Source organism: Rhipicephalus microplus, chromosome 5, assembly GCF_043290135.1.
Source record: "Rhipicephalus microplus isolate Deutch F79 chromosome 5, USDA_Rmic, whole genome shotgun sequence".
In the NCBI taxonomy this organism is placed as follows: Eukaryota; Metazoa; Arthropoda; class Arachnida; order Ixodida; family Ixodidae; genus Rhipicephalus; species Rhipicephalus microplus.
Window position 1 is genome coordinate 33,024,272 of NC_134704.1, and position 14,282 is coordinate 33,038,553.

Here is a 14,282-nt window from a genome sequence, read left to right on the forward strand (position 1 = left end):
AAAAAATGGACCTACAATGAAACGGAATACAGTGGAAGCGTTCATTCCGCTACAACAGGAAAGTTTCCATTAATGCGCAAGAAACTATACAGAGCACGTGTAGTCAGAGACGCAATGAAATCTATTACAAAAAGAAGACTCAATGAAAGCACTGACATTTTGACCTGAAAGGAAGGCTCCGAACTTCTCCATGGCGTACCTTCACACATTGTTGCTTGGTTACCAAAGTATTGAAACGCGTAGGAGACTAAAGACAACGATGACAATTCGGCAATCCAATACGCGAGGTATTGATAGCACTGCACACATGGGCTAAAAGTTAAGCTTAGGTGCAAACGTTTTTTTTTTTTTTTTCAGTGACTGAAGTTGCGGTTCCCAACAGTTCGCAAAAGAATGTTCTCTGGTAATATCACACCGGCGAACTAAGCTTACTTGGGGTACAGAAAATTAAATTTCCGGAATGAAAAAGTACTCCAAATAATATATCCGACTTCTTTTCAAGTGATACCTGAATCGTCTCATTGCTTTCAGAGCATTGCATGACCCGGCCGGAAGTTACTCTAAAGCTTCAATGGTACAGTTTATGTTACTTTCGATCGTTCTACCATTTATACGTTCTCGTATTTTTCTATTATAAGCATTGTTTCTGAAACCAGACTTTACTTTTATTCGAATCATTACAGTATTGCTAACTCAAGCCACTTCAGTTGCCCCGCTGCGATGGTTACCGGGCGACCAACCACGTCACTAGCTTCGCAGCAGACGTGTGCTAAAATTTTTCGTGTTGCTCATCGGATACCACACGTAGAAAGGGACACGCCCCATGATCGTCCCTGACTTTAAAGCTGATCAATCAGCCGCTGTAAGCCACCTTTTCGCTCCCTGCCGGGACATCTTCGACCACTCGACCAGAATATTCTTGCGAAGCACCATATTAACACAGGGCATGGGGATGCTATTCCCATTCACCGTTAACCTTATCGGATGTCTGCATGAGAGCGTAAGGTTATTGAATAAAAATGAACAAGATGCTAGCCAAAAGCACTATTGAGCCTTTAATAAGCCGTTAGGCTTCACCCGTCATGCTCGTTAAAACAAATATAACACGAGGTGTTCCTGCGTTGATTAACACCATATATATTGAATTACGAAAAATAAGTTTACCCTGTGCCACGAAATAAAAATTCTTTTGATTATATACGTGATGTTCGATACTTTTTGTCAACAGATATTCGCTCCAGTTATTGGTAGATTGCTGTGGGAGGAGCAAGACTTAGAAATGATTGCTTTCGTCACTGCGGGTGGCCCATACCATTTCAAAGTTCTGTAATTCGGCCTATGCGACGCCCCAGGCTCATTCTATCGTATGATAGACCCTCTGTTATGAGGATCAAAGTGGCCAACATGCGTTCAAGTGTTCAACATGCCTCTGTGACCAGACGACTTCCTCGTATTTTCGCCTACATTTGAGACCCCCCTTCAGCATCTGTCGGCTATTCTCGATGCCGTCCGTACCGCTGGCTTACAGTTGAACTCGTCCAAGTGTAACTTCGGTCACCGACAGGTTTTGGGCCATCTCGTCGTTACTTCAGACGTGCAGCCAGACCTAGAGAAAAGTCGTGCAGTTACGCCCTTTCTGATAGCCCAGTAAGTCAAAGACGTACGGAGTCTTGGGAGGCTTTGTTCCTGCTTCGGACGGTTCGTGACAGATATTGCAGCCATCGTGCGACCACTTACTGATCCGTAACTTCAGATAGATAGCGCATAAGACACGCAACAAAAGATAAAGACGTAGACAGCACAAGCGCCATAACGTCAAACCACATTCATTTCACAACAAGTAAAATAAGTACTATCGCAAATCAACAACGATCTCGTGCATCACGCTCATGTCATCACAGTAACAAAAAAAAAATCCTTTAGACAATCAAGTACCACCATCTCGCATCTTTCCATCATATATTCATTACATACAAGTACCGCCATCTGGAGGACATTCCAAGAACTAAACTCCCATGTGGCACATACCCGATAGAGGTGGTTACCACATAGAACGATCGGGTGACGCCTTAAGAAACTTCGCCCCTAAAATGTTCGTACCACTGAACAGATTACCACGTGCGTCGGCGTAAGCCAGAAGTAATAAATTAAATAAAAATTGATAGTACAGCAGTCCCGTCATTTCTAAAAACAACAAAATATAAATCACACATCATCCGCGCTTTTCCATTCCAAACGCGACATCAGGTAAGTAAACGAAATTCGACACCAAAGCTGACGTTACCATGACGAGTCATGTATGTCGCACTTAAAATGGAAAAGCCTGGATGGCGTGACATTTCTATTTTGTTGTTTTTTCTAAACGTTCGGATTACTGCACTGTCACGTTTTACTTTATTGTTTTGTCAGCAGTGCTAGGGCTGTTTCGCCGAAGCAAGAAAGCTGCATCGCCTTAAAAAATTGCAAACACACCCCACACAGCGTTTCCTACGCACTGGATCCTTCTTCGTTGGACACACACCAAAATAGAAAAAGGAGTGTTGTAGCTGGAAGTCAAAGCAACGAGTCGACAGAGGAGAGAGACAAACAGACGGGAACCTTGAATGGCGTTGGTCAGTAAGAGCGGCCATTCATGTTACCCAGTAGCGTCGCAGTTTCAATTCAAATACAGTTTTTTTTTTCGTAAATTCAAACCTCGTCTTATTTTTTATCATCCGGTCACGTTTCTGATACTTGCTTCTGTCGACGCGCTTACGTGCTGAAGTTACCGAATCCACAGGCCAACACCCAAACACACCAGCATGTAGACAAAGGTCAAATAGAATGGCGGAAAAGAACAGACAGACTCTGAAAATATGAATCAATCACTGCTTTAGCTTCACGCTATAAAAAATACTCGAATGTTCTTTCTTGTCTCTTGAAAAATGCCAAGAAAAAATATTATGATGACCAAATATCTAGTGAAAAAAACAACTCTAAAAGGCAATGGCAACTTTTAAACGATTTTCTAAATCGATCAATCCATAGTTCACCTTTGCAGACAGTAATATATAAAGGCGTTACACATGATAACCCTGAAAGTGTTGCTGATGCTTTTAGTAATTATTTTTTCGAAATTTTTAGTGAAAAACGTACCAGTTCTTGCTATAATCTGCAGCGTCGTAATCATTCTTTTTTTCTTTTCCCCGTGAGCCCTGATGATGTTTCTACAGCAATCAAAAGTCTCAAAGAAACCGGCCCTGGTATAGATAAAATCTCAGCACGACACTTAAAACTTGCAGTAGACATTATTTCTGAACCACTTTCTATAATTATAAACCTTGCGTTCAAGCATGGCAGTTTCCCTACTTCTCTAAAAATAGCTAAAGTCCTTCCGATCTTTAAAAAGGGTGACAAGCAATCTATTTCTAACTATCGCCCCATCTGTATTTTTTCTTCCCTGAGCAAAGTCATCGAAAAACTGTTAATAACTCGGCTAAACAAGTACCTTAATAAATTTAATATACTGAAGCCCTGTCAATTTGGCTTTCGCGCTGGAAGTTCTACTAACCTTGCTATTCTTTCCCTATCAGACTTCATCAAACACTCTATCGACGCAGGATTTGTAGTAGGGTCAGTTTTCTTAGACTTCACAAAGGCATTCGATACCATCAATCATCTCATTTTATCCAAGAAACTCGAATCATACGGTATTACAGGTCCAACCCTCAAATTTTTAAACAGTTACCTCCTTAACCGAAAGCATACTGTTTACATATCGGGCTCATTTTCTTCTACTAAAACAATAAATCAAGGGGTTCCTCAAGGGTCATTACTGGGTCCGTTACTTTTTTTTACTTTACATTAATGACCTTCCTGACATTATACACATGGCTCACTGCGTTTTATATGCTGATGATACCACCATTTCCATTGCTGATAGATGTATTGACAATGTCACTAATAAATTAAATGCTGTACTTTGCAGTGTGTCAAAGTGGTGCCAGGAAAATTTCTTAATCATTAATCCAAATAAATCTAAGTTTATGGTTTTTAGATCAGCTCAACGCAAGTTAACTTCCCCACCACAGCTCACAGTTGACTCTCATTTGATTAATATCAGCGACAGTGTATCTTTTCTTGGCGTTCACCTCGACGCGAACCTTAACTTCGCTCTCCATATTGCTCACATTAGAAAAACGGCAGCATTCGGCATTCGCGCATTACTCAAAGCTCGCTCATATTTTTCTCATAAAGCACTCCTTTCACTTTACTTCGCATTCATTCATTCTCATATCACTTATGGCATCGCATCTTGGGGGAATACTTACCAGTGTCATCTTTCATCCGTACAATATCTACAAAATCGAGCTATTCGCGCTATTTTTAACTGTTCTCGCGACAGTAGCGCCGCTCCCCTTCTTCAATGCAATAAAATCTTAAATGTTAACTATCTATTCAGGTTCAATCTAATTATGTTTTTGCATAAACAAATAACAAATCAACTTTCTGCTAACTTCATTGATCCTAAAATGTTAGTTAATACTAACACTACCAGGTTTGCGGCTAATAATAACTTTTTACTTCCTAAGGTTCGTACTAACTATGGTAAATCATCTTCACTCTTCTGTACCATCACCATATGGAATAATTTGCCAACTTCGCTAAAATGCAAAGTTTCTTTATTTTCTTTTAAAAACTCATTAAAAGAGTACCTGTTAAATAGTTGATCTATCATCTTGTTTGTGTTGTTTTATGCTGTATTATTCGTTTTTTGATTCCATGCCTTTTTGTTTTCATTCTGCTTTACATATTTTTGCTTATACGATTCTAACAGCTGCTCGTGCTTTTATTATTTGTAATGATCACCGAGGGTCCCGTTGCAGTCTTGTACTTTGGGACCCTCTTCTGTATATTTTACTCCCTGTAACATCCTTTTATGACATGATAATAAACTGATTGATTGATTGATTGATTGAAGTTGGAACGACGAACGCACCCAATGCCTAAACTAGAACCAAACGTAGATAACCTGAACTAGAGCCCGGCATATCACCTAACACAATAACTATGCATCGGACATCGTCGCAAACATTTTCACGCAGATGGCAAAGAAAGAAAGAAAGAAAGAAAGAAAGAAAGAAAGAAAGAAAGAAAGAAAGGAAGGAAGAATGAATGAATGAATGAAAGAAAGAAAAGAAAAGAAAGAAAGAAAGAAAGAAAGAAAGAAAGAAGGAAAGAAAGAAAGAAAGCGTATAGTAGTGGAAAGAGCTCAGCAAACTATTTCTAAAAGCGAGCGCTCAAAATGGGATAAAGCAGAGCATTCGGGTATCAGTAATTAACGACGCCGGCGAGATATCCTATGGAGTGCGCAGCTGCCTTTGTGATATTATTTGAAATAAAACTGCCCTTATTCACTACACAACAGGTTACATCTTGCTCTATCTTACTCCCTTACATTCAACACCGCAAGAATCAAACCGTAGCATTCTGCGTGACAATTTATTTATTTATTTATTTATTTATTTATTCATTTATTTATTTATTTATTTATTTATTTGTACTGCAATCCGCTGGAGGGAATTCAGCAGGTGGGTACAAAAGACATAAGCATCAGCAAATGAAGTATATTCTAGCACAGAGCTAGTCCAGGCCCCGTATATATACTTTTCAAAGAGACCCTAACGCTCGTGTAACGTCAATTGTGGTTGCAGTGTTGGCTCTCCGACTTTTTAAACATTACATATGTACACCTGTGACACAACCGTCATTTCGGGTTGACGTAAAAAGTAGTTAGGAGCGATCCAGTGAAGTTGATCTGTGTAGCAGTGTTGAGGGTCATGGTCCTTGCGTGCACCAGCGCAAACATCAGCGCTTTATATAGGCTTACCGCTTATAGTGTTGCTAATATCTATGTTGGTGTTGGCATCGTTACGGAACTGTAAACAACTGCTAACATAAAACATACGCGGTTGTTTAACGTATCTGTGTGCGTGTACTTGTACATGTATTTAGCGCCACCTCATAACACCTCGCACGAGAAAAAAAAAACACATTTACGTTCCATGCCCATGCTTCGCATAACATGAATCCCCAAGGTAAGTGGGATCTGCCGAATTTATTTTTGTTTTTAGCGCAGCTCCAGGCGCACGAGTTAATGAAGCACGTGTGAAAGCTGACCTTTGGCAAAACCCAAATGATGTTACATCAACACTCACCACAAGGCCACTGATCTTTATTGCCTCAAACCACAAAGCTCGCAATTACCAGTGTTTCCAACCGAGATCGGTGAATTACAGCTTTGTACAACTAAACGGTATACCGTATAGTATACAGTATTGATTGATTTGTTAGGTTTAACGTCCCAAAACCACCATATGATTATGAGAGACGCCGTAGTGGAAGACTCCGGAAATTTTGACCACCTGGGGTTCTTTAACGTCCACCCAAATCTGAGCACGCGGGCCTACAACATTTCCGCCTCCATCGGAAATGAAGCCGCCGCAGCCGGGATTTTATCCCGCGACCTGCAGGTGAGCAGCCGAGTACCTTAGCCACTAGACCACTGCGGCGGGGCAGTATACAGTATAGTATGTCATCTACAGTATTTATTATCTAAATTATTATACAGTAGTATAGTATATCTGTATACAGATACAAAAAGAGTAACGAATGAAGGTGTTGAACTACGTTTTAAAATTATTAAAGCGCCCCTTTTTTATTTCTTTCTGTTCCGTAAGCACCTGCCTTCCAGCAGCTTAGTGAAGCCGATCGAAAGAAATCGGTCTTTAGTGGGAAGGTAGGTTACTGCGAGATTATGAAGAGAACACCCGCAATCCGGAAGACGAGTATTAGGAATGTCCTAGGAACAGGGCCTGTAATTGCAACGCTAACGTAATCAACACAGCATTGGCGGCACCCGAGAGCCAATATCCGCTGCAGAATGTTCCGGTGATTTCAGCTCCCGTCTGCGCGCCATGCGGCGTGAATCAGCGGGGGAGACCGGCAGCGTATTCACTCGAAGCGAGGCGAAGGAGCCGCCTTGTATACTGTAAGCCTTAATTGCCAATAGTCACGATAGCCTTCGCAATTGACGTCATCTGACGTGACGTACAGGCCCTGTAAATCGATTTAAAACGCGCTACGAAGAAGGAAGAGATAAGGCACCAACAGCTCACCCTCTAGCCCAATCTGTACCAACAATGGTTCGTTCGCACATTGGCTGGGATTGATTGCCCAGGCAAGGCAGGGCGCATGCCCAGCGCTGAAACAGGCTCTGGAGTCTTTGTCGTTCGATTGACCCGTGCGACCAACCATTGTTCGAATAGTGTGGCGCGATCAGTTTGGCACATCTGGGAGTCAGTTTGCATTTGTTAATTTGCTGTCTTCCCTCTCTATGTTCGTTATTTTTGTTTTCCAGATTACACTAAGAGAAATGTGGTGTATCGCTAGATCATTCCGAAGTTTACTGCTATAATTAATAATTCTGCGAGTCTGGCTATGACACTCCCGTGCTTGAGTGTGTAAACGTCTTCTTTTTTTTGTTTCCCTTTTAGCCATTCCTCTTTTCTTTTATCTTCTCTACCTTTCTATCCCCTTCCCCAGTGTAGGGTAGTGAACGAGATATTTTCTTGTGGTTAGCCTCCTTGCCTTTCACTTAACCTTTCTCTTTCTTTCTTTCTCCCTAATGCTCTTTTATGCTTTATAACTCACTTTGTGTTATAGCTCTTAAAACAATTATTTCTTTTTCAGTGATATTTGCTGGTTGAAGATAGTTTTCAAAGAACATGATTTATTCGTTTATCTCTTTATTTGTTTGTTTCTTGTTTGTTTGTTTATTTATTTATTTACTTCTTTATTTATTCATTCATTCTAAGACACATTCACGCCCCTCACTATCTCTACCACGCAAGCCATCTTGACGCCACTTAATAAACATCGTCAGGAAGTAAGTATCGCATGGAGCTCTTACGCGGCGAATCTACAGTACAGTAAACTGCTTCCTCTCTTACTCTGCGACAACCACGGACATCTTGTTGCAACACACAGCACCCAACTACGGCAGGAAGTTTATGGAAAGAGGCGGATGAAGCCCGGCATAGAATAGAACACAGCGACGATGCATAGGAAAAGAGAAAGAGAGAGAAGACACATATGGAAAGAAGGAAATGTGTAGTGGCGAGAGGCAACCCTAAGAATCGATGGCTGGCCTTCTGTGGTTCACCTGGCGCCGAGCCGGCGCCAGCCGCATCGACGTTGTCGCGGCGTCTGTTGAGGCACTGTCGCCGGGGGCCCGCAACGGGGCCGCTGTCAGGGGCGTGGTCTCACTCGCTGCGTGGGACGGGACGATACCTCACTCGTCCGACACAACTGCGACGAAGTGCGCGCGTGCGCCGGCCGTACGCGGGACGTTTTCTCTTGCCTATCACTCTTAATCGTGTCCTGGTTAAATGCTGGCTATATCCAGGAGATCAGACGAGAAATGTTCACTTTCCTTGCCATATCCATAACTTTAAGTGGGACCTAATTAATAGAGTAGGGACATGTCAGTTTTTGAATCGAAAAGCCTTAGATATCTCGTGAGGTGAAAATTGAATATCGGTGGCATTCCGTAAGGTCGGCGTCACTAGGAATAACGTAAAAATATGTCATCATACGATGACGTCAACACAAGAACTCGCAAAATGGCTAAATTTGTGACATTATTATTACGCCACCGTGACGTTGCATTACGTGACACAGCTTTATGGCGCCATCACATGACGCCGTCGTTTGGTTAAAAGTGGGTCGATCACGGTGGCAATGTAAAACCAGGCGAGTCGAAGAAAGCTTGCAATGCCTCCGATTTCGGAGGCAGTGGAAAACAACGTTAGGTAAAGAAATATATCGAATGGGGGGTGTAATGAGTTCTATACATTGACTAACATGCAAATCAAGAAGATGGTTTTCATCTTTCATCTTCGACTGTTATTAGGGGAATGGTTAAAAGATTCTGTGGGATTTTGCCTTTTCTTTCTTGCTGCAGTTTTCTTTTCTTTTTTTTTTTTGCGCTGTCCGTGTTTCGCCACTCGACAACGCCGAGATCGAACCCGAAAGCGACGATTTATTGATTCATGAGGAAGCAGCTGGGGCAACGGGGAAGGACCTAGGAGAAAAGGAGGGTAGTGCCGGAAAGCTGTGGCATGCGCCAGTTGCAAAACCGCGCTGACGATCCGAGAGAAAAAAAAAAACTATCGATGGATTACTTCGAAGGCGAATGTCAAAAAGCGAGTGTCTAGTGAACTTTAGAAAACCCACGTGAGGATTTGCGGATGAAGGGCGTGTTTCGAAGAAATTTGTCGCGAAGTTTAAGCCCCGTTTTTGTAGGAACGGATGTAAATGTTCTCGGTCTTTTTTTATTTTTCAAATCGTGGGAGATTTGAAAAAAAAATAAACAATTCTGGATGGTTTTGTGAAATCTCCAATGAGGCCTTGTTTTTATTTTTCAAGCAGTTCTGGGGATGCCGATTGCGATATTGTGAGTTCGCTGTTTCTAAGCATCAGACTTTAAGAGTGAAAGGCCGTGGCTGGGGTGATAGGACCGGCAGGATATTAAACGTAAAGGTTAAACTGCGTGCATAAAGCCTTGATGTCTTTGCCTCTCTCTTCTGTCAGAATAATAATGAATGCAAACAGAATATCAAGAAATTGGTGATTTGATTCATAGTGAAAAACTTCTGCAGCGTGACGAATGATTGGTTGGTTGGTTGGTTCCTCAAAACCTTGGCGCAACCCACCTAAGGGGATAGGCCATGAACGGGATGGTGCCTTGCTTTTTAAATTTATTCACTTCTTGAAAGAGAGGGTTTGATTAATTAGGTAATATAGGTAATAAGATAAAGGTGTTAAACTTCTAAACAAACAAAACGAATGAAAACAGTGCGAAAGCTTCACGTACCCGTTTTCGTCCTTGTTGTTCGTGTTGCGTAATTTCTTTGGAAATATGCAATCTTTCAGTGTTGTCGTAGTTGAATCATACCTAAAACATACATGCTACCAGTAACGTAGTCGTAGATGGAAGTATTGCCAACGTTGGAAGTGCAAGACGTTTCTGTTTTTTTTTATCATACAGAAAATACTAGCGCAATCTCTCTACGGAATGTTATGAAAAAAATCCGAAGACAGGGGTTGTGTTGGGGAGCCTACGTTTCGACAGGAGGACTTGTCCTCTTCAAGGCCAGAACTGTCTTGTCTTCTTCTAGCCTTGAAGAAGACAAGTTTCAGTTATTTAAGAAATCCCATTCCCATAACCATGCCTACCCTTTTAAAACTTCTTTTACAGCTAACTTACTGATACTGGACGAGGAGTCAATTTGACATCGTTGCTTTATTATTCAAACTCGGGGTGTATCTTCAAGTATCTTTTACACGAAGTTCATCGGTTTGGTCCCGGTCGCGACGGTCGCATTTTGATTGAAACAGAATGGGCCCATGTATTGTGTGAAGTCAGTGTGCGTTAAAGAACCCCAGGGGGCCGACCTTTCCGGAGCCCTCCACTAGGGCACTTTTCATATACATATGGTGGTTTTAGGTACTAAAAACACGCATAATAAATAAATAAATAAATTGGTATTATATAACCCTAAACTCACAAGTCTTTTAAGCATTTTGATATACTGATAGCATTGTGGTGGGTACACTCTTCCACTCTAAAGTTACATAAATACTGCGCCCTATTCAATGTCGCTGATTCGATGTTAGGTATCTGGCTAGCCTATTCTAAAAGTCCATGCTAAATTCATCATTGCACTGCACTTTCTTGACTCTATTTACGCGTTTGTTGCGTCGATGGGGAAACATAAAAACAGGTTAATAAAAGAGCGCATACTAAAAGCAAAAAAAAAAAAAAAACGCTACTCTTTAAAGAATCAAATACCGATAAAAGTTGCCCATAGCACTTTAATTTAGCATGCGGCAGCTGTTACCTGCATTTTGTCAGCCCATGGCGAAACCTATGAGCTTACATAGCCCTGTAGCTGTTATATCAAACGCAACTGAAATCGCATTTGATCTGGTGAGCCAAAGCATTTCAAAAGACTAAGTAATCCGAAGTACACAGTTTTATGCACCCGTAAGAGTTTAGCCACTGGTCTAAAACACGTGATTTCTCTGTACATGATCATCATAATCATCATCATCATGAGCACCAACATCATTATCATCATCATCATCATAATTTATTATCCCATAAGGGCCCCTGATGGGGCATTACATATGGAGAGGGGAAGTAGCGAAATATAAACACAAGGCCACATTTACAATGAATTACGCAATTACATAACTTGCTTTATAGGGTACTTTGTGTTGAACTGACAGGTAACACAGGCACAGGACCGGGTTAACTGGCGGAACATTGGAGAGGCCTTTGTCCTGCAGTGGACGTAGTCAGACTGATGATGATGATAGGTAACACTCAATATTACGTATTAACAGTCTATAATATGAGCGGACGTCATGCATTATAGAGTATAAAAACATATATATTTATATTACAGTCTATAATAAGAGCGGACGTCAATGACCCCTCATGCATGACGTCCATTGAGTCATGCATGAGGGGTGGAGCCATAACGTTTTTTGGTGTGTTGCGTGAAGGGTAGGGGGGGGGGAAGTGAGCTCAGTCACTCTTTATGAATGTACGTGAGCGCATTAGCATGTGTATGTGTATACACGCAAGCGAAATTGAATGAGTGAGTGAAACATGATTGATTGATCGATATGTGGGATTTAACGTCCCAAAACCACCATATGATTATGAGAGACGCCGAAGTCGAGGGCTCCGGAAATTGTGACCATCTGGGGTTCTCTAACGTGCACCCAAATCTGAGTACACGAGCCTACAACATTTCTGCATCCGTCAGAAATGCAGCCGCCGCAGCCGGGATTCGAGCCCGCGACCTGCGGGTCAGCAGCTGAGTACCTTCGCCACTAGACCACCGCGGCGGGGCTGAGTGAGAGAAACAACTTTATTGTTATACGGCATAAAGAGGGAAGAGGTAGGGGAATTAAAGGAAGACTCTAGTGTGCTCAGGCATCCCGGAGCAGCAACCTACTCGCGTCAAACCCGTGGGGGCCCCGCTTTCAGGCGCTGGCGTTCCAGGATGCAGAGTGCGATATATGCCAACTCTGCGGAAAGCGCGAGCCACACAGAGACATCTCCTCTGGGACTGTGTGCCACCGCCGGGTAACCAAGATGCAATGCCAACTGCCCTCAGCAGCAAAATCATCAGCCGAGAGCCAGACAACCAGATAGACGTGGTGCAGCACGTGCAAGCAAAATTGAAAAATTTTCGGGTGGGTTTGACTGTGCTCCTACCGTCAGTTACAGAAAAAAGAAAGACTGCAAAATTTCTAGTCGCTTATCCTTTGCGAGTCAGTAGGAAAACGTAAATCTGAATTTCAAGAATTTTGAATGTTTCACTAATACCTTTTATGTCGCTGTGAACGTTCTCTGGAGAAAGAACCACAGCCATGTGCGCGTGGCTTGAAAACCCATCGCCTGGGACATCCGGCAATCACTGCCTGTGCGCCAACTTTGCAAAGTTCTGCAAGCCCGTCTGGCACATAATGCAGAATAAGCCGGAACATCGTCCGAGTCCAACTCCTCTCCGTCAATATTCTGGCCACAGTGCTCCCGAGAACACGAATACGCAACCGAATCAATTTTCTTGCGCGGTCAGCTTGGGGAAAAAAAATGTCCAACGCTGCAGAAAAAGGCAACTCGAGAAAAGAACCTTCTCCGTTGGCCGCGCCTGACTGAGCAAGCAATCTCCAGAGGGCGCGCCGATTGCTTACTGTGGCGCCAACTGGTGCACGCCGGAAAAACTCTCTCGGGAGTGGATCTCGGGCATGTAGTTCTTCACCGGCTCCTTAGTGTGCTTTTATCTTGTTACCCCGGTCCTTGCGTGCATAGATCTCATGAATTCACGTAAAAAGAAGGGTGATAGATTGAGAAAGACGAAACAAGCTCACACAAATGGCAGTTCTTTAACGTGGTGACCCTATTACTTTTTTTTCCTTCCTTGGCAACGTCTCCATTTTATGTTTCCCCTAGTCGTTCCACCAGAGCGAGGTCGCCGCGTCACTCTGTCGGACACGTTCGATAGAGTCCGAGACGCTCCACTGAACACGGAGTATTGGTAAAATTTTTTCGTTCGCACTTAGACAACTTACGCAATGACAAAGAGACAGCCACGAACGACACCACGACAGCCCCCTTCTTTTAACAAAAACCAACCATATAGAACAATACCGCCTTGTTCGCCTATATATATATATATATATATATATATATATATAAGAATAAAGGAGCACACTTACCGAAAATTTGTGTAGTCACGGCTGTTTAAAAGAATTTTTGTGACACTCACATGCTGATCGCACGTGTTTTGTACTGACGTGTTCATGCCTGCCCATAAAAGCGGCCACATACTCGTATTTCTGTTAATCCTGACGAAGGCCGTGCCACGGCCGAAACGTAGAGTAAACAATTATCAAATTTTCGTTGAGTGTGCTCCTTTATTCTTAATTATATTTGCACCGGACCCACAGAAGTTCTTTTTTGAATCATATATATATATATATATATATATATATATATATATATATATATATATATATATATATATATATATATATATATATATATATATATATATATATATATATATATATATATATATATATATATATATATATATATATATGGGGGGGGGGGGTCATGCGTTTTATTCGTCGAGAGATGTGATGGAATTTCGTTCCCTTTGTGAAAAATCTGCCTACAAAACTTCGGCTTTTATGTAAGTGATACATTAACCCAAGAGAGATAAAGTGTAAAAACATTATTTATCGCAAAGTTCTTGATGAATGAATAGTTTTTTTTTTCGATTATCTTTCGAAATGTCATCGTGTGAGGCATTAACGACAGGGACGAACACGTTGGACATAATTCTGTTCAATCAAACATGCACCCCTTCGGCTTAAGTAAAGCTTGTATTCTTTGCCCGCAAAAAGTTCCGCAATATATTACAGGGATGGTTGCTTCTAACCGGATAGCCGTGTATTTGGTTGCAGCCGCATTCATAACGATTTTTTTTTCTGTCAGCGTCATTTTGTTGTACTATAGAGATATTCACTTGACCTCTCTATAGCGTATTGCGTTAAGACAAGTCTAAAACATGTAACCCCTCGAATGAGGTTTGCAGCAAGGTCATGCTTCAATCACAAATGATTTGGCGCAGAACCTTGGCGTCGCCAACCACGAT

At 41.9% G+C, this 14,282-nt stretch overlaps 1 non-coding gene across 1 annotated transcript in view; it reads left to right on the forward strand.

Annotated features, from left to right (window-relative positions):
* The window catches only part of LOC119173928 (uncharacterized), a 42,024-nt gene that overhangs the window by 16,608 nt on the left and 11,134 nt on the right, over nt 1-14,282 (forward strand). The gene's annotated exons all lie outside the window — the stretch shown is intronic.